Raw genomic sequence first — 23,015 nt, forward strand, 5'->3', positions numbered from 1 at the left:
TGTATGTAAATTTTCTCGAGTTTTTCTTATGAAATGACAAGCGTTGTACGTTGACCTCGTCTAAAAAAATCAAACGGTTTCGCTGTCTTCACTGGGAAAATTATTACACGCGTTCACATTATATATTACTTTCCCATCATATTTAAGTAATAATGTAATTTTTTATAGACAATTAATCGATTCGAATTATATAAGAATATTAACCTTGTACGCACTCTATTAAGTGAGGGCAATCGTATGCGTAGGTATGCGAGATTCTAAAGTTGTAATAATTTCCGGCATTAGCTCCTACTTTAATATAGATTAATTCATCCGGTCGAAAACCCATTAAAAACTACAGATAAAAAAACCTAACATTTTTTATTCGATATGTGTAAACTGCTACTTATAAGCTGTTAAATCGACAGTAGATATATGTATGTATATTAGATTCATTAATTTAACTCTTAATTATTTATTTAGCCGTATATTCTATTGCATATTTTCGCAAATGCGTGTGAAATGCTTAATTTAATTCAAAACGAAAGTGTGTCTTTTGATAGTGGTTTATATTAATCAATTTTTCTTTGTTTTTACACGGCTTTTTTCTCATATTTAAAACTTTTTTTAAATTTTTTTCCATCAAAATATTTCTTTTATCTGTGTTTACATCTTTTTTTAAATATGTTAATGGTTGAGCATTTTTGTGTGGGATTTTCTTGAACTCTCGCTGGTCATTTTCGTAGTAGGTACATACAATTTTGATATTTTCTTTTATGATGTCTTCAAACCGATTCATTATTTAGAAAAGAGCCTTTGACATGATGCATCAATACGACTTTCACATCCAAAAATGATATTGTACTATTGTTTCATGGAGCAAAGTATACCACTCGTGTGCGTCTCAAAATACGTTTATGCGTCCAAAATAGAAACGTACACACAAATTTGGTTTACGTAGGTTGAAAATTACATTATTTGTCTGTGAGTGTGTATGTAAGTCTATTTTTTTTCTATAGTCAACGTCGATTTAGGAAATTTTGACCGTTAGTTGCCATTTGTCACTGTAATGACTGCGCCAAACTCGTTTTTTCGCAACTCAGACATTCGCGTCCTCCGCGATCGATTAACACAATATCAATTGGCGGCCAAGATCTTCCTCGAGGTGACGCACCACTAGAGTATTTCTCGTTCGTTTTTATTTTTTGCTGTTCAACGATTTTTCTTCAGACCGATCGCTGCCGAGTCACGTCCTAGGATTTCGACTGAGGTATTCACTCTCGCGGTTTCGTCTTAAGCGCCCGATAATTTTGCGAATTCGTTAGTCTAATTTGGGTCAAGTGTTACCGTATCGATTCTGCGAAGACGCGAAAACAATCATGATTGAGTAAATAATATTGAGCAAGTATTTGCATGGTGCAAAATTCAATGAAAAGCGTGAAGTTTACGTCTGACGAAATAAATGCTGACGTTTCTGGCGATTTGTGAATTAATTACGCTCGGCATTTAATTGAATCAATTATGAAATTAATCACACAAAAGTGAACCATAAATCTCAATGTTGTTATTGCCTTTTGTTGTGGAGGTTTCGCGTACTCGGTATTTTTATCCGGTTTATGTTCCATTTACATGCTATGAATTATCGAAAACTTTATTGAAATTAACATTTAAAGCAACGTTCAAAAATAGTGTGTATTGAATTGAAATTGCCTTATTAATTCCAAAAATAGTTTGAACTATGTCTGTAATTTTGTACAAGACATTTTCCTAAATTTCTAGTAAATTATGTATTTCGGCAGTTATGTATAAAAATACATAGATTTTATTTTATTTCAATCAATCAATCATGCACACTCGTTTTAACATAATGCTCCAAAGCGACGAGTATGCTATACAGATTAAGAATTGTTAATTATATATACAGGTAGATATACACCCATATATTTACATTAAACACGACATTGGTTCAAACGTTCGAAACGGTCGAACATTATACAGAAGTATTGCAAATATTATAAAAGGCATATACAAACATTAAACATCTTTGGAGAAATTCGCAGCATTTTTACAAAGCAGCGAAATTCAAGATGCTAGTTTAAGTTAATTAGATTGCCAATTTGTTGAAATCGTTTCAATGAAAATCAGATAAATTGACAAACTCTGATAGGAAATGATTGACCTGGAGTCACATATCCAAATTCTGGCGAACAGCAACCGGTGGAATTGAACCCGTGATCACTTTGTTTGAAAGCATTATATGCTAACCACTAATCTGTGCTGCTGGTTCATCTATGTAGTACAAGCATTTCTTTGAGCATAGTCTATGCTGCAGATCTATTTAGTATTTCGTATTTCCTGACTTTATTGACAGTTGATAATATAAAATGTTGTAATCATGACAATTTAAGAATATGTACATACATACTATCTAATTTTAGTCTCGTGCATTGGACTAAATTTTTCAATCGCCCGGTTTATTATCAACAGGGATTACAATACCGACATTGGGTAAACAAGGCGACTTGCGGGACTGCGGTTATTACAAAATGAAATACCGGTAGTAACGATTTTCCCAAGTCAGTTAACTCCCCTCTCTCGGTATTTTAAAATCACTAATTGTAAATAAAAGTCCTAATTTTCAATGAAATGTCCTTGTCCAGAACATATACTAGTAATATCCATACACATTAATGTATTTCTTATTCTTGATGGTATTTCTTATTCTTCTATGTTGTAGTTATTTACTTCACTATGTATGTACATACATTTTTATTTTCCATGTAATGAAAAATGGTTTTTTCAAAGCTGTCCTAAAAATTTATTCTTAGTTAGTTTTAATGCTGATGAGACATAAGTGTATGACCCTTAATTTTGGTATGAACTTTTACGATAAGTGGTGAGTAAATGATATGCAATTCACATACTGTTATAATGTTGCGTTATGTATGCGGAGTATACGCAATTTGTAGACGGTTTTGGAGCCGCACGGGCGGGTACAAATTCATGGTTCTGTCGTATAATCAGGCTCGAGTTCAGATAACGCGCCATATTTGCATAGGAAATTAATAACCGATGGTCCTCAGCGCATGTTGATGCGAACCTAAGTGGCACCAGAGTCTCGCCATAATCGCCTCTAGCCAAACACTAGACATTCCTAACCATTTTCACCGGAAAATCTCACGTTCGATTAGCTCAATTTTCCGATTTTATTTTTTCCATGTGGATTGTTTTGTCGCTAATCTGCGCCATTTGCGGTTTTTTTGCCCGCTTGCCCAGTTATTCGAGATGATATAACAATCTCGAGTTCAGTTACAGCACATACGTGCGCGTCATTGTGGAAGTTAATTAGTTTTTTGTTTAGATGGTCGATTTCGCCCCCGACACAGTGATTGTCTCGGAGCTGAATCAAAATTTTTCTTCGGCCAACTACCTATCCGAATCTATCCACGGTTGGCAAAAAGGTCGATATCCTTATTACATTTAATACTCGTTTGTTGAAGTACGCTGACAGCAAATCAACAACCGGTTCTCCGGCACCATCAACACCAAAAAAAATATATATATTGAAAAGAAACAGAAAAATGGTCAACATTTATCGAACACACATAAGAGGGATGGAAAATCGTTTTTCCTATTAGATACGAGAACTTGCGTAATATCGCTTTAAAAACACATTCGTTATTTGCCTGGCAAAAACGGCGAATTGATGAATTGTCTGTCGTACAAGGTTACAGTGCAATTTATATAATTTAGATATGCAGTTTAATACGCTCCGCGCCGAGACAAATCAATCAACTATGTATGTACCGAAATGAATGAATAAAAAACTTGTACAATCAAACACACTGTTGGAAGTATTAAATGCAACGTGTACTTTTCGGTCTCGGGTCGCTTCGGTTTATTTAATTCCGTCTTAATAACCGCATAAATCTTGTTTTTCTATTGAGGAGAGTGCATGTACGCCGAGATTAATGGATAACTTCCTTTTGACAGGACACAACTCGAGCCGTATAAAAACGTTATTGCATCGATCTGACGCGAATCAATCAACGATGCCGAAGAGCATCAATTTACATTAATTATCACAACGCGCTCGCCATTACACATATTATGTATACCTACACGAAGTGCGCGATTTTCATAATGCCGTATTTTCTGACGCGTAATCAAAGTAAACATACGTTACGATAATTTCCATTCTTTTGTTCGGCGCGTCTCCATTGTATGTTAAATAGGTGAACCTGCGGGATCATCCGTCAAATTATCCCCGGTTCACGTTTTGCAATAAGTGAATACTTTCAGCGCGTCTACTCGTTCAGCACAAGCGCCGCCACGTAGCTCATTTGTAATTCATCTCCTGGCGCGTTTTGCGATTCGATCTCGGTATCCGTCCGAAAATGCCTTTGACACTAGCCCCAGAATATTAATGGACCCAGAGAAAGGATAAATAAATTTCAAACCGACGTTTCCTAAAACTGCCGAGATTACTTTCAAACGAAACGAGCTGGTTTGAATTTAAATGAGCCTCACCTAATTTAAATTAAATAATGTTTTTCGATTACGTACCAAGTACGTAATTTATAGATAATTTCAACATTTAGATCAGTGATAATTTCAACCAACCAAAAATTAAATATTTACAGCGGAATTTAATTTGTTTTTGTTTCTATAAATCAAAGGTTTAACCTTTTTGAAGTTAGGATCGATTTTTTTGCTGTTGCTTTTTTTAGTACTTGAAAAGGAAAAATATCGTTGAATACCGGGGAAACGAAATGAGTTTAATCATTTCGTATTTTTTTTATAAATATGTCATAATCATAAAACGTCCTTTAAATATCACTATTTTTCTGTATTCAAGAAATTCCATATACTATATGGAATGTCATACATACATTACTATATGTCATATAGTAATATGTATGTACATACATACATACGTATGTGAGAAGATTTCAATTGTGTCGACTTAACGTCATTTTCAATTCAATCAACTGTAATCTAAATTTCCCACATCCATCGACAAAATCATTACGTTGATATTCGCTAGACTTTCGACAATATTTTCATTTTTATGACAAACTGTGAATTGAAAGCCGGTAAACTTCTTGTTAAATTGATCCAATACTTCATTTTAAATCAGAAAATCTTTGTGATGCGTCTCAACTTCTTCCAAAAGAATTTTAAATTTTCTTCTCTGAAGTGCTTATCTATTTAAATATTATTTATTAATCTAATTATTATTATTATTTTTTTTAATATGGACATCATTAATATCTTCCAAATTCACAATTGTAATATTGGGATCGAGCAACTGTTGCTTTGTGATCGACCGGTTGGAAACCCTTGCTATAAATCATTGACCATGATTTTAACGTTCATGAGTGTTTTTTGATTTTCTAATTATGAATTATGTATATTGCAATTATGTATGTACATATGTATAATCCCTTCCCTGGACTTAAACTATGTAAGTTTCTATATGTAATATTGAAAGAACATTAACGTCGTCGTTATAAGTTTATAACACTAGTATCGATGTGCAAATTATAATACATTAGTGATATTGTATTATAAGTAAAAACTACCTACCTACCTACAACAATAGAAATAATTATGATTTTATTTTCAGTAGATGGCGCTAAATGCTCGTGGCACTATCTTCCAAGGGAAAATATTGGTAGCAAACAATATACATATATGTACATATATGCACATTGTGATTGGACACACACACAGATTAAAGCTTTCGATTGGTAACTGATATGCACATTGTGTTGGATTCGAGAGTCCAACACTTTTCAATCTGCCATAAAACTTACACAAAACGTTTTGTAGTATGTATTTCTAAGGTTAGCGAACACATCAAGTAGTCCTTCTGCGAACGATCTTTTCGAAAACGACAAAAAAAAACGTTAAAATATGCATCGAACGCTATTCCATTGTTTGGCAAACACGTAAGATGACCCTTTGTATTATTGAACGACCACCTCGCAATACATATTTATACAAAACCGAAGTTTGGACTGACGAGAAAATGTCGCATCGTTCAATATAAATATTGATGAGATGTGAAATTAGCGTCGTTTACCGGTTTGAAACTCATTGCACTTGAACGATTCGCGTAAGCCTTGTACGTACGTACGTATGTATGTCGATTAGATTTGGATCTGGCGTGACCAATCGCCCAATATATTATTCAGGTGATGCGATTCAACGTTGATTGACATCCAACACCTTGGCGAGATTTTTTTCTTTTGTTGTTGCCGTGGCTACAAGAAGATAGTTGTCTTGGGGGGTTTCTTTCTTCGCGTGTGCCTCGTTCGTGACCGTGAGCGAGTACTGTCGTAACCTGGCTCGTCTTGCATAATGAGAAGCTTTTATATGTTTCAGGTGTTCCATTTGTATGTTCCATCTACATCTTTATGGTGTCTGTAACAATTCGTCGTAAAATTGTTATATTTTATGCGGCGGCAAGTGTCGAATTCATGCGCGTCAGAAGTATCGCCTCCCTTTGGATTATCTTGAATAAAAGGCGTACATTCAACCATGTGATCGCGAGATTGTGTGTGTAATGCACTCATTGATAGGCATATTAAGATTGTAATGAAATTAGTCGGTAATAGGTCTTAAATCGTGTCTTTATGTGTATGGCGACGATTGGACGCGAGCTAGGGTTGGTTGTTGGACGAACACCCGTCGGCGGTTTCGTATGCACAGGATATAGCCGGAATACGCGCGGAAAGCTCGCGTGTGGTGATTGTGGAAATTAACATAATTGCAAGACAGGGAAATGCTATCCACGACATATTTATCATTTTCTTGGCGCTCGTCTAACAGCCATTTTAATATATTCCACTCGAGGCCCTTTACTGCCGCGCCGCTACCTTTTTACTCGACGGCCATTTTTTCCCCTTGTTCTTCTTCCGATCGTTGTGCATAAAAAAACCACACGAAATCTTCAGTACACTGGCATATATAATACTCGTATAGATACGTATGCACATACATATATTCTGGATAAAGATTTTATTCTAGTGGTGGAACTTTTTCCATACTTTTTTTTCTAAATAAGCGTGAAACATTTTTCTCACAACATATGTATGTATGTATGATGAAATGTTTGACGAATGACGTGTAGAATGTTATATGTATAAATAGACCTGTACCTATGTATGTATGTAGTAATGGATTAAAAGCATAAAACATATCCTTTATCAATCTTTCTGTCAGGCGACGACTCACTGATGCTACATTGCTTTTGAAGCTCCTACATGGTTTTCTTGATTGTCCCGATTTAATGAGTAAGGTTGGTTTCCGGATCCCAGTTAGGTATTCTAGACACGTTGCACTTTTTTCACTTAATCTTTTCAAAACCAATTCCCTAAAATATTTCTATCTACAGCGTGTTTATCATATGTTTAACGGGGATTTGAATGACGTTGATCTATTCGGTATTTCCTTGCATCAATTCAGGACTGCCATCGTGAAAGTTTTAATTTATTGATCCATTTATATTTCTATTATATAATCTTTATCCAATATTATATCACTTTATGTTTAGTTTTGCCCTGTTCTATTTAGTCATATTTTAGTTTTTATTATTTTCTTTGTCATTTGTTTGTCTCTATATACCATTTTATGTAATTTGTAAAAATCTATAATAGGGCTCAAATGTTATTTTATTTTTATGCATTTCTACCTCTGTTGTCTGTTGATTTTTCAATAAATAAATAAAATACAAAAGAAGAGAACGAAAATCTTGAAAATAATGCACTCCATATATTTGTATATACATACATGTTCAAATTAGATTAATTGTTTATTTTACCCATGGGTATAATTTAAGTGTGTTTACCAAAAGTTACGAAATATATGTATTTATTTTAAATAAAAATGAGCATAGGTAAATGGATCACATTACGTATTCAAAATTTACAATAATATAATATGTATGTATATAAAATTCATTCCTTTACAACACATTACATTTTCCAAATATGTATATGTATGTATGTTTCAGTTCATGTATGTTATCCAGTTTACGTATGTTAAACAGTTCATATATGTACATACATACATACGTATGCTGCTGTTCATGTGTTCTCTGAACTCTGAACAGTCTGAACTAGTATGAACATACTAGTTTGTTCATGTATGAACTATTGGTTTTTAGTTGTGCTAAAAGTGAAAATAGATTCCCATCAGATGTCGCATAAAACTTTCAGCTGTCAAAAAATTTTGTATTTAAAATGTGAAATCCTGTGGAAACTGTATTACAATGTTGCTAAAATGCTCATTTCCGCTATATCCTTGGGTACAGGTTTATAGCGTGTAGAATGGAGTAAATGATTTAGAATGCTTGAACTTATGCCTAATAGTTTGTGCATGAACAAACTAGTTCGTTTTTTAATTTGTTCTTTTGTGTATAGTATAACTGGCCAGATTGGTTCGTATATTAACAAACTAGCATGTTCATGAACGAACGAATTGTACACTTATACATATGAACGTTCCAAGTAAAATTCAACCTCTTTCCAATATAACAGATAATTCCCATCAACACAGCACAGTGAACTAGTCCGTCTTCGCTCGTACGCATAATAAAATTTATGTCTAAATTGATGTTTTCGGTCCATTTCGAGCATAAATCTATAACGTGCCGGCAATCCAGATAGCAGTGAAAGTAATATAGTTTTAGCCGCGGTCTAGTAGTGGCTGAGGTCGACCGCGTCTCGGGTCGTTCGCTGTCTCGGTGGCTGCACCAAATGATTGCAATTCATAATTGAATGCAGCGAAAGTTGCATCCGACCTACCTAACTGCCTCCCAACGCTAATTGTTCCACTGGGATACTTTACACCACATACGTAATCGTATACGCACTTCGAATCGATTCAACGGTGCACTTTCCTTATTGCTTTGCATATAAATTGCTCGCAAAAGCAGCATTGTATTCGTCCTTAGTGTTGTAGAATATTCCGAGAATATTTTCGTTATTCGCCGAGAATTTTCTTTTTTCTTGGATATAAAACATCTCTAGATGTGTATTAGCTTTTTAGATGATTTAGAGGATATTTTCAGAACCTAATAGAACTTTCTAGAATGTCTGAGAACATTTTGAATGACATTTTTTCATTCTGACGACACTGAATTTTCATTCTGACGACACTGAGACACTACTACGTTTTCCACAAAATTCTCACAGGAATTGCAATGCTTATTAACTCTGGAAGCAATAAATTGTACATATTTTTATTGCTTTGATGAATATATTCAAATGAAATTGTTCCAACTTACTGATTTAATCATTCTTTTAAACTTAACACATAAGATCGTAAAAAATATTTTATTCATTACCTCGCTCATCTTTAACGTTCACACGAATTTATCAATTTACTTTCAAAGTTTTCGACGAAATTTTTTAACACAGATTTTGTATGAGTTTGGATATTTTAATTGTTATTTCACATCAGTGCGTACTTTTAAAACACATTACATAATATGAAATCGTAAATTTATTAAGTTTAGAAACGATAAAAATTGGTAAATAAACAATGCGAGTTACCATTACCATTAATGTCAGTTGGTTTTTTTTTTTGCTTCCAGATCTATAAATAAGTTGCTTTAAGTTTTTCTCCGAAATCGTTAAATCTTTTAACACAAACTACATAATAATCGTAACATTTCTGTTGTGTTTCGCCAACTGCTCAAAAGTCACATTTGCTTACCTTCTCTCTGTACATAGTAAATGTAAAATGTTAAAAATTATTATTAATTAGGTTTTTGCATTAGTTAATTATTTTTATTCGTGTCTTCCCTCATCTTACCGTTTACATGAATTTATCCATTTTTTTAAATTGCAACGAAATAGTAAAAAAGCCTCCCAGATGCTCTAAAAAAGAATATTCTCGAAAATTCTCGGTTTGGAGAATATTCTCGAGAATATTCCCGAGAATATAAACCAAAAATTACCGAGAATTTTTCAACACTATTCGTACTACGATTCTCAAATTCGAATTCTAATTTTGTTGTACGCAATTTTAATTATCCTAGCCGTTTCGTTTTGATTTTATTGCCCAGCTAAACCGGATAGCAACTCTATCGGAATTTTCTCAAGTTTATTTATAATTTCTCTTTTAAACAGTTATGCTCGTTGAAGTTAACACTGCACGCTTACAGGATTCCTGTTTTAATTCATGTAATATTTTTACTATATCATTTTCCATACGGAAGTATGCACTTCGGTGTGATTGTTTCCGCGTATGCAATCTTTTTGATAATAGAACGAGTGTTTGATTATATTATGTGGAGATTTTCTGATTTACGATTATTTTTCGTAGGAAAATTAAAGGGATTATAAAGAACCTTGTAAGGATTGTTACGTCGTACAGCTGCGAGTGGTTCTATATCATGGAACAGTAATAAAAACGACAAAAGCGGTATTGAAGATCTTGTTTCTTGTTTGTAAAGCCCTATCAGGAATACTAGCAAAGTCTGAAAACGCGCAAAGTTTTTATGATCCCCTGCTAGAGTTATTGCCCCGCGCAAGGTGATTTCGTGATCAAATTTAATGCATTTAAAGTGATAAAATTCGCTTATATTTTATTTAAAAATAAAGGTAAACGATCTCTGTTCAATAAATTTAGTTGCACCTTTATGTTAGAATCCACAAGTTTTTAAACATTTAGTCTGTTCTTTTTATAATGTAGGTACATATATAATGTAAGAACAAATGGAAAATTGCTTATAAGTATGTAGATGGTGTTGTTAAAATCAATCTTTGAAAGTAAGGATGACGTTGAAAAAAAAAATAGTATGTAGATACTAAAAGGGTTTCGTGACTAAAAGTGTGCACGCTGTGGGTCTCTCGTTGAACGCATTCCGCTCAACACACACATACACAAATCGATGCAAAATCAGATAGTGGAATCATTAATCTGAGTTATACAGATCCCAGTAGTGAGTTAAGAGACGGTTTAACACGGCTCGTACTCGTTTGATTAAAGCAACAGCCCGACGACAAATGATACCCAATTTGTCTTGCTCATTAGCTCGAGACCGACTACTGGGCTACGCGATCATCTCGACACGATACATTCAATTTAAAGTCATCGCACCGATCGCCCCGGGGGAATCGCCGTGCAATCGAACGTCCGAGTGATCTTGGTACCTCCGAGGTACGTTTCTTAAATGCTGGAGATGATCGGCGCATCTATTCGAGTGGGGTTGGTTGCAGTGCAGTGGGGGCGCGTGAGAGTTGCATGAATAATGCACTAGTCGAGGACGCGTTTAGAACAAATTACGTGGCTGTGGTATAAGTTGCCCCAGCAACCATTATTCTGCCGGGGCCGCAATGTCAGGGCCGCATTCGGACCATGCTGCACATATTATGCTATTAACCTCTTTACATTGCTCCTATGTCTAGGTACACCGCGTATACGAAAATGACTGGTTCTCGTACACGCCCTATAGTAGAAATCTCATCTGCGGAATTTATATTATATGTATGAAGAAACATACGTATATTTTTTCAAATGTATAAACCCTTTTCAATATAATTTTGAATAGGGTAATTTTCAATGTAATATGAATTTCAAAAGCAAAACTTAATTAGTGCAAAAACGATTCACACATTTCTGAACCATAGTATTGTATGTAAGATTAGAATACGTGTGATGTTTAGTAGTGGATACTGCACATGTACTACTAATATATTTTAGATTGTTCAAATTTATTTACATATTTTTTCGGTTATAATTATCACAAAGAGATGATGAGAGTGAGATTTATCTAAATTATTTTTACAAATTACTAGTCGGTTTGTCGAGAAATCCTCAATTTATTACAGAATTGACCTTCAATGTTCTCAGCCAACTCAATTACATTAGATCCTGCAGTTTGTTCACTCCTCCTGTGGCACGTACCTTTGATGGCTTCGTCATCTGTCTCAAGGAGCATCAAGTTCCTCAACCAGATTTATGTTAACTTGGATTTGCTTAATCTAAAATATTATCTATAGTATTATAGACGGTTTTACCACTCAAGTATAGAGGTAAAGAGATTATTGTTTATGTCCTTTTTTACTAGCCTCTATACTGGTGAACTATGAACGAAATACAATAAAAAGACAATAAAGGGGATAGGTGTAGTGACGACTTGTATAAATTCTGTAATATCACGACAATTGTAAATAAAATATATAAAAAAGCTTCCTCAAAGTTCAATTCCTGCGAGGAGAGCTTTCTGAACTGTGTCAGTCATCTATGTACATATATTATATTACTTTTTGGATGGTTAAAATCTTCTCATCTCTCTGTATTTTTTTCGAATATTGTGCCCCCTTGTAATGCCACAATGGTCCATAACTAATCTCAAATAAATAAATAAAATTTGTTAATGAATAAATAGTTTTGACAATACATACATATATGGTTGTTGTGCATTCTATCGCACATACTCAACATCGGCTGCCTTTCAAGTTCACATGGATATTTGTTTATAAGTTATCTACTTTTATCAGGTTTCCACGACGTGCACTTGTCGATGGAGTGCTTGTAATTCAATACAGTTGCAACGGCTCTCAACGTGTCGGTTTCGTAGAAGGAATACGCATCCAGAGTGCAACGAACCATAGCTTGTCAATTGGGTAGTTCCATTCTGAAGTTTTCCTCGGCATTGCGTTTTAGTTTGCATCGCATTAGAAAACGATTTAAAACACATCCATATAAAATTATAAAACATAGCAAAAAATATCGGAATGCACGTATGAAAACGTTTGCTCATCTTCAAGTGCAACAATCGAGTTCTCACGGGTTCACATACTATTACGTTGTTATACCGATAATCATTTATGGCACATGTACGTAATACTGTAAATATGTGCACGATGCCAAACCACTGTTATTTTTCATGCAACCATGTGTGTGATCGATAATTTATTGTAATTTTATTCGCATACAATTCAAACTGAGATTCATATTAAATATGAGAAGTCAAATGATAATAAATTAAATAATAGGAAGACTAACTTGTGCAATATCAATTTATGGCAATATTTAGTGCGTATGTATGTGCGTTCAGCAAACACTTTTTATTTGTAATTACGTTAAAATATTCTTGTTGTTTTTGAAAAAGCAAGATATCCTCCGACGTAAAATCGTTATGAGTTCGTTGTATCGGTGTAATTTTCATCGTTTATCCACTGAACGTAATCGTGCACTTCGTCCATATAGTTTATACATATACTATATTCAACCGCAGCACATGACGTAAAATGTTCGGACAGTACCACATGATACGCTGGATTGCTCTTATTTCACTTTATAAATATTATGTTTCAATATTGGATGTGGCGCAGAAAGTGGATGTAGTAAAAAATTAACGAGACCACATAAAACTGTTGCTCCTCGTTCAGTTTCATTAGCTCTGTGTGAAGAAAATTTTGATTTATTTAATAGGTAAATAAAATGAGTAAAACAGTTCATTTCTATGTTTCAGAATCGTACTCAGCTTGCATGTCATCAAACTTCCGGTTCCGAGAGCAATAAGGTAAAAAAATGCTAAAGTTTACATATGAAAAAAGTACTCGCACACACCATATGCTGGTTACATAGAAAAAATAGAATTAAATTTGCATGTTAAGCTTCTTAAGTGTGAGAGTGCGGTGTAGAGAGAGACCCGTGTGAGAACTTTTACGTTATTCGCTGACCAGGTGTTGTCAGATCGGAAACTTGTATAAAATCACTTTATAATTAGATTTCACAGATGATGTAATCGTAAATGATGTTCTAAAAGTCTTCAAGCCTAATCTTTTTTTCTTATAAATTTTATACACGCTATCTGCTCCGTGTTTGATTTTATGATTTCTGTAATATATGTATGTATAATGCATTTACTTGCTATGTAGAATGGTTTATTCGATCCGCACATTATCTATGTAAGTCCTATTTTTGACATTAATTCTTTAAATATTCATGTATATGAGCGTTACTATAATATTTAACGAATTTCTACCACCATTACTTTTTACGATAGGTGTATTTTCGTATTTTACGGATAGGCTTGTAATATGTATTTACGTGCCCGTATACGTTTTTATATCCGTACGGGCTGAAGATAAAACATCGTCAAAAATACGTAATAGATCAACGGTTTATCACGTTTTGAAGCTACATACATATAAGACCATTTTTTGAATTAAATTGATGACCCTCTAAAACAGCAAGAGAACTAGGTTTCTTTAATAAATTATCACATTCATATTTGTGAAAAGAGAAAGTGATATTAACTATGTATGTATGTAGGTACATATGTTCATCGCTTGATACACACGACTGTCTTCTTCATCTTAACCAATCGTATTGTTCAAGTTTATGACATTGGCATGAATTGTTACTTTTGCATATTATATTATATTAATTTATTATAATGTTATTATCTATATATTATTTATATGGGCGTTGGGGATTGCACTATATGGAATAAAAAGTTATTATTATTATTAACTAAAAAAATCCTTGTATTTCGCATATGTGGGTTTTTGTCTTAACCTTTCGTTGAAGTCTCTTATTAGTAAAGATTTTTCGTCTATATTGATAATTTTTCAATTTTGACGAATTTAGAATTTATATTTACAATTGAAGTTTCAAAGCAGGTTTCAATCGAAAATGAAGAACCTCCGGAAAACATTGTAGATGATGATCATTGAATGCTGCTATTCAGAATGCGGTTCTTAAAATAGCGTGCGCTAGTCGTCTCTGAAAGTGGATGATAGAAGATGACTGTTTATAGTCAGAGTCCGTCTGTGTGTATGTGTATGTCCTCTGGTGGGATTGGTATGCTATCACGCTCTGTTCCTGGGGTATTTAATGTATGCGAGATCACGCCATCGTCCGTTTTGAACCCGGGGATCTTAAGTCATGCACGTTTGCAGTGCAGCCATAGCACGTCAAGGTAGTCTGGTTTCGACCGCAACACAACCACCACCACCGCGTGCTTTACCCGCTTTCCACATACATATTACGAAACCTTTTGTACAATTGGTTTAGATTTTCAATGTTACTCGTTTCAATATTTTGTCTCTTTTTTATTTATATCAATTAATCATACAACCGGACATATGTTTCTGTAGAAATGTAGGTATGTAGAGGCAAAGCTATTTTCTAGTATTTTTTTCTTGTTTACCTTCCAATTTTAACTTGTACAAATGACAGCTGCTGCATATAACTAAATATATATTATATACGCTATGTATGTATGTACAATATGTACGTCCTTTTAAATATCGTTGTGTTTTCGAAACATTGAGACACCCTCGCAATAACCTTCTACTGGCGTATGTACATGAATAGAGTAATCACGATAGCTTGAATTGAAGATCAAATTTTGGGTCAATGATTTTTTGTACTTAATTTTTCGCCTTCGACTTGGTAAAATATCAGTTAATTTTGTGCTTTGAAGAATGAATTGATGAAATGATTCAATTCAGATTCTATTAATTTCATTTTGAAACTAAAGAGTTTTCGATATTATTAAAAAAGATAAAAAATAACTGTTTATTTATCAAAAAGAAAATCGTATTCTCTTTCTATTCCTGTTATACTTATAGTATGTTGTTCATTGGATGCATATGGGACATCCTATCTATAAAATAACAAGATGTAGTTTATATTAAAGCTTTCATAAGTAAAATTTGTAATCAGTTTTTGAATGCGATCATTGTCAGTGATGTGTAAATAATCAGTTCTGCACATAATCAGATGCATAGAAGGTCGTTCCATTTAAAACGACCCACCCCCACTCCTCGTAAATGTAGTGCAAAAGCGACATTCAGCACACAATCTCAGTTTTCGCATATTTTCCGTAGAGTGGGAGTGAGCCCTCATAAATGAAACGACTTCTACTTTCGCTGACATACAATAAAGATGGACAATAAACTAAAAATACTGCTCAGATAATTGAACATGGTGATCATTCCCTTCGTAATTTTAAGCTCAAAGTATTATGTCATAATTTTAGATGTACATACATATGTACATCATAGTTTTCATTGTAACTTAAATAATTTCAAAATTAGTTGTTAGTCATAACTTATTACTTGTATCTACATATGTATAAATAAACTGCATATACAATTATATTTTAACCTAGTGATTGTTGTTGTCGGTTTTTCACCAATTTTTCTTATTATAATGATTCAAAATAAAATAATGAAAAAAGTACGTACATTCAGTGTACACAGTGTAGTATTGTACATAAGCAGTACTCTCGACGCCGGAAGGTCAACGTTTTCATTACCATATTGCCGAACGGTCTGCGTCGACCGATGCAAGTGATTGTGGCGCTTATATCCGATGACGTTTGGAATCAGATTCGCGTGGCGAATGCGTCTCGTCCGTTTCGCCGCGTGCACGGGAATCTGCGTCTAACGGCCCTTGGCGCCAGGGGTCACAATCGCCCGGATGGCGCCCACCGTCTCTGATTTATATCTCGTGATCCCCGCCGCATGGTTAATTGCTTTTAATACTAATTACTTAGCGCGTAAGCGTAACATTGTCCATTCTACACTTTAAAACAAAACTAGGATAAAAAATCATAATAACTTATTTATTATTCATTTAACCTGCACCATAGATTATCGGTGAGCGTGTAATGCTTTCAATTGTGCGGTCACCGGTTCAACCCCTAGCTGTGCTGCTGGCCAGACCTTAGATATGTGACACCAGGGTAAATCGTTTCATCGTTTCCAACAAATTGGTAACCCTGTACTATTTCTCGCAAAATTCGAATCTCAAATTCATTAAAAAAAAGAAAATTTGTCCATAGATGCTTCGCAAATTCCGAGTATTTTAACATCTCGAAATTCGGTGATTTATATATAAAAAATTGCTGCAAAAATGCAAATTTATCTAAATTTCTCTATAGATGTCTCTATAATGATCTGTAAAAGTACTCTATAAATTGTTTATGGATTTTTGTAATTGGCCAGGAAGGCGCATTGGGGTTTATTATTGATAATTTTTTTACATGACTTAATTAATAAAACGTTTTATATATAAATACACTATTTAACCAGCAGCGGGTACTATTGGTTAGCATATAATGCTTTCGAGCAAAGTGGTCACGCGGTCAATTCCCACTGGTTGCTGCTGGCCAGACCTTGTTTTGTGACTCCAAGTCGATCGTTTCCTATCAGAGTTTGTCAATTTATCTGATTTTCATTGAAACTGTTCCTGCAAATTGACATCGCTGTCCTTATCTCTCTCGCAAGATTCGAGTATTCAGCATCTCGATTTTTCGCTAGTTTGTATAAATCCTGCAAATTTCTGCATAGATGTCTCTGTGGATGTTGATCGTATTTGGCTTGTATAATGCTTACAATGATTCTGTGCAACGACCATACATGCCGTGTTTAATGTAAAAATATATAATAATTATGTATTAATAATTGAGATTTATTTACCTGTATACATTTGCATTCTTCATTGTATGTTCGATGGATGGAACTGCTACACCGACCGCCTTGAATAGACATAAAATTATTATTATTTATTATTATTAGACTTATTTATTATTATTTATTTATTATAATTATTATTATTATTATTTATTATTATTATTATTTATTATCAGTAATATTTATATATTTACTTATGTATTTATTTATTTATTTTTTGTTTACTATTTTTCAATACTTTTTTTTTTTATTATCTATATATTATTTATATGGGCGTTGGGGATTGCACTATTCTCCTCATCGTCTGGAATAAAAGCTATTATTATTATTATTATTATAGTACATCGTCGTATTGGCGCTAATAATTAAAAAAAAACACTTATATTTTGATTTATTATTCCATATTATAAAATCTATGAAAATATTGATTCATTAATATAGCTTTTTCGTATTTTCTTAACTAGGGGATGGTATACATACGTATATAAAGTTGATTTGTATTTGTGGTTATTATTAATCCAAATACAGTGTACATTTATAACCTTCATATACCTATTTATGTATTAAGGAAAAAGCCCAAGCTTCCGTGCACGAGATCTATGTATAGCTATTCGGATCACTCTCAAATGTACTAATGTATATGTTTTGTATAATATAAAAGCGGTCCGTACTTCGCATAATATGTTACGTACAATGACATAAACTGCTAAAAGTGAAAATCATTCTCCGTATGAAATTGTCGAATGCATGTTCAATACCACGTAACGCACTCACTGTCAATCGGCCATGAGTTCTCAAAGTGTACGCCCCAACACTCAACTCGTTCGATTGCACACCGATTATCATTCTAGTCCTACTGCATACCCGGCGGACATTTACGTCTCAATGATGTCACGATTAAATGCAAAAGAAGAAAAATTGAGAAGGCACAGTATTGAAGCTTCGCGACATTGACAACTTCATTAAGTGACGTGTCACCAGATGACAGTGTGGAAATGGAAACGCGACATACTATGCGCGGAAACGTTTGGCTCTTTGGCGAAAAAATCGTGCCATTAGTCAGCGTGACAGTTAAACTCACTTCCTTATTGACAACAAACACATTAACTCGGTTAAAACGCCTGCTAACCGTCTAATAACACATCTCATAAAAATGGAAAAGTATATGTATGAGCATTGGAAATTTTTAACATTACTTTTCACCGATGAGAAATTGATAAATATTAACGGTGGGTTTATAATAACAGCGAGTGCTGATTGGAAGTTGGTTGTAGACGGAAGCGATTTACCGACGGAGAGGTCTCTAGGAAGATCAGACTCTTGTGATCCATTATTTAGTACTGAACTTTCACTATTATAAAATAATTTAGCTTATAAATCAACCGTAACGCAAAGAGCGACCATATTTCATATTTAATAGTACGCTTTTGCCTTACAGTGTATTTAAATTAAATTGAAATTTATACGATATGAAAAATCATTGCCATTCTTAATCTCCTATCCATACATACATATGTATGTTGCATAACTATTCCACCACTCAGTATAATAAATATTCACAGCAAAGTATGATTCAGAAGCACTAACTAATAACAATCTAACGTCGTAAAAACATGATCTATTTTGCACAGGAAACATTTATATAATAGCAATACCATAGCTCAAAATTCGATCAAGGACTGACTGCGTCTCGATAATTCACACATGTTATCATATTGAACCATATTTCTTTGCGTTGAGATCTCATCTTAATTGCCATGTGTATCTGAATAAAAAGCGTACCTACGCTTGAGATAAAATGATAGATATAAAAATCATAGTTCGTAATTCATACTCGACGCCAAAGATTTTATCGGATCAGCAGTTTGAGCAGCAACATAAATTATTCGTAGTATTTTCAATACATCGGAATAAATCACGCGTTGGACGAAAGGTGCTGGAGATCGTTATTATGTAATAATAATCATGAAGAGTGATTCTCAAACTGTTTATATTTCATTGTAAGTATTGACCGGCTTCAACCCGATTAGATTTGACCGTTTTAACTATTGTTACATTACATATAATATATCACGAGCCAGTGTGAATATTTATTTTAAAGTATGTTATTCGATATATTGTATATCTTGAGATTACACTTTTGCTATAAGAGGTTTGTATGTTGTATTTTATTGTGGTATAATGACTAGTCGTGAGCACGCAAGAGAAATCATGATAACGATACTTAAAGAAATTCATATGACTATATTCAAAGGAAATTGCAATACACATTTACTAGCCATTTAAATATGACGCAATTAATTCTGAATCGTGTATAATTTAAATATAATTAGTATTCACCCTCAGGACGTGTCATTTCAGCATTCCAAACCAAATGAGTACGAGTATGACCTAATTACAAATCTCCCAATGAAATATTATTTAAAAAGGTTTTATATTTTTTTCTTCTAATCATTGACCATACCAAGTGCTTATGGAGCATTCCATTAGCCTTCTTTCACTCACTAGCTTAATTGAAGCTTATCAATGAAGAGGGCTAACGTCTCGACAGCACGGAGCTTTCTTACCTTGAGAAATCTCATCTTCGCTACCTGCACTCTTGACCTAGCATTCAAATTTAGTGTCTTTAAGTTAGTATCGATTGTAGCCGTTTGACATTTTTATTAGTATCAATTGTACACTTAATATGTATGTACATATGTATAGGTATATATAATACTATTTATGCAGTGCTGCAAACAGTTTCCAAAAATATAATATTATTTTTGTGCAAATATTATAATGAGAACAAAACTATATTGAAATACAATGAAATGTATGTATATATTATAATAAAATTTTAAAAAGCGTCACTGGAGAATTTTTTATCAAGACTTTAATTTTTTTGGATATTCTTCAATAGTGCTCGCAGCTTTCCAAGAAACAACGGGTTTCCGAAAACTTTTTTAACGAAAACGGATTTTTAACAATGATTTTTTCAATTTATCCCTCTTAAACCCACTGGGTGATGTACATATGTATATGTATGTATGTACATATGTACATATGTATGTATGTATATACGCGGTGGCTAGTCAAATCTACATATATAAATACAAAAATTCAAGTTGTTGCACACAAATTGCATGGACGACTTTTGCCAACACAATTTATCTTAAGACGTCGATCTTAAATAACAGTTTAAAATTGGCCAAATCTAAAAATCTGTTATGTTGCTAAATATGTACGTTTTTGTTAACACATTTGATTGGTCAGCGATCGAACAAATCATAAAACGGTGCACGTTCGAGGTGAAAAGTCGCACGAGATGAAATTTACGATGTCGGCGATTCTTTTAATTGCATCGCGATCTTTTGTGTGTGGGGCTTGGCTCTTCCTTATTCGGCTGCGACCGTTAAGCCCACACTTCCCGGTTTAAAGGTCAATATCTCGCCGTGGACACAACCTCTACCACACCGCTAACATTTAGAGTGCCGCGGACGCAAATGAGAGACAGAGACAGCGAGATCTAATCTAACAAATTATTCGCGGTAAACCCACCGGCCGGTTACCCGCTAAACGTTATTTGCTATTTTGAACCGTGGCGATCTTTATCGGAGATAGTTGATGAACTTTTACCGCAGTGTCTGGAGTTTTTTATTGACACCTTTTGATAGTACTCCAACTTTTATGATATCATACTTAGGATTATTGGGATGAACCGGCAAACCAACACACCTAGAAATTTATGTACAATACTCATCCTTGGAATCAATTGGAAGACGGCAGTGATTTTCGATAAGACCAAGTTGTATTAGATATAGGAAAGAGTTGAAAATCTTCATTTGTTGACCTGCAACCCCAATTCGGAAGAATCATTCTTCATATCCAACCATTGATGTATAATACACTTATAATTGTGTATTTATACATCAATGTATCCAACTAAGAGATGAAATAGGTATGGTCAAAAGTGAAGCTTGACACATTTTGACACAATACTTAAACTTATTTATACAATAGAAATCATGTTTCAAAACTTAAATTAAATCCAGATGCAAAAAAATATAGCGCAAAGACCATTATTGTTATCTTTTGAGTTTAATAATGGTATGTCATAGTTCCAGGTAACTACCCTATTATACTTAAAAGTACATCAATGTATTCAATATAACATCGAGTTGACAGTATAGTATCTCTTTCGTGTATTCAATTCAGCATTCTGCGAGATTACAATTTAAGAATAACGTAAGCTTTCCCGAGTTATTTCTCATTTTCTTATAATGAAGCAGGAAAAATGCATGTATGTAAAATGCATGTTAGCATAGCAGGTTATTTTGTATCATCTAATTTGAACCGTTTTATTTAATGTTTTAAATATTTTGAACTATGTACATATATCAAGGTTTATACTATACATAAATTGAATTGAATTTCGTATGTAAGTAAAAAGCAAAATAAATATAGTAAAATGAGGAATTGATGAAAAATGGCATAAAATTGTAACATTTTAAGCGAAATGTAGGTACATGTAATATGAATGTAAAATCATATTTCTTAAAATCCGTATATATTTACATATGTATATATAAATTATTTTAAATAAAAAAACAAAAAGAATCATCACAAAAAAAAACAATTGAATTTTTCATTCATATAAAATATTACTTTGAGAACAGTTATATTTTTTGGAGTATTGGTGGTATTATAAAAAGGTAGATCGGTTCAGGTATGATTCCATGTCGACTTTTTGCTTTAGTAAGCTAATTAGTAGGCAATTTTACACAGATTATCTTCTGAGAAGATGTTGTCATTTTTTTCACTTTCATATTACATATGTAGTTCATCTTCAAAGCCGATTCTCACCGATTATAGTGCATGCGTGTTCTGATGAACTTACATACATTGTCTTACATGAGAGGTTAAAGTGCATATATTTTTTTTATTTTAAACGACCTTTTGACAATTTTCGTCAGATCACACGTCCACTATAACCCTATCAAAAACAAATAAAAAATGCATGAAACTAATTTAATGTTCATACATGTGTACATGCATACATAAATAATTGAATGTTAGTGTTTTTAGAAATGTGGTTTTCGCACGCAATCATTTTCCGATTACTGTACATTAAACTTGCCTTATTTTATACCCGATTTTAGTACATTTCCACTGATTAATTCCGAACTGATAATGAACTTTGAAATAGTAAAACTTGAGTGCAATTCTATGTTGTTGATAAATAGTGCCTACTAGCATGTATACAATGCGATTCCAGTCAGTGAAACGAATTTAAAACTTTATCATTTGTAATTTAATTCCGCACAGCCCATGGCAGCACCAGGTTTTATTGCGATAATGTGGCTAATTGGTTACATTGCTATAAATAGACGGAAAACTACACAATCGACGACTCGATGCAGCGTTAATATTCTTCTTCATGTAAATAGTCAATGAAACTAAATCACCGTCCTCAGTTGATGATATTAAACTGTCTCGACGCTTTCGATATAAATCGATGATAGCGTCGATAATGAGCTTAAATTGACATACATGAACTGTGTGTCTTTTTACCCTTGCTGTCTTCATTACCATTGCCGATGG

General features: G+C 33.5%; 1 protein-coding gene across 2 annotated transcripts in view; it reads left to right on the top strand.

The window, feature by feature from the left end:
• The window catches only part of sano (CABIT domain-containing protein serrano), a 153,361-nt gene that overhangs the window by 101,637 nt on the left and 28,709 nt on the right, over nt 1–23,015 (top strand). For both annotated transcript variants that reach the window (XM_077439479.1, XM_077439480.1), the window contains one exon: nt 13,475–13,525. The gene's annotated coding sequence lies outside the window, so the exon portion shown is untranslated. The remainder of the gene's footprint in view (nt 1–13,474; nt 13,526–23,015) is intronic.

Source organism: Arctopsyche grandis, chromosome 10, assembly GCF_051622035.1.
Source record: "Arctopsyche grandis isolate Sample6627 chromosome 10, ASM5162203v2, whole genome shotgun sequence".
Classification (NCBI taxonomy): Eukaryota; Metazoa; Arthropoda; class Insecta; order Trichoptera; family Hydropsychidae; genus Arctopsyche; species Arctopsyche grandis.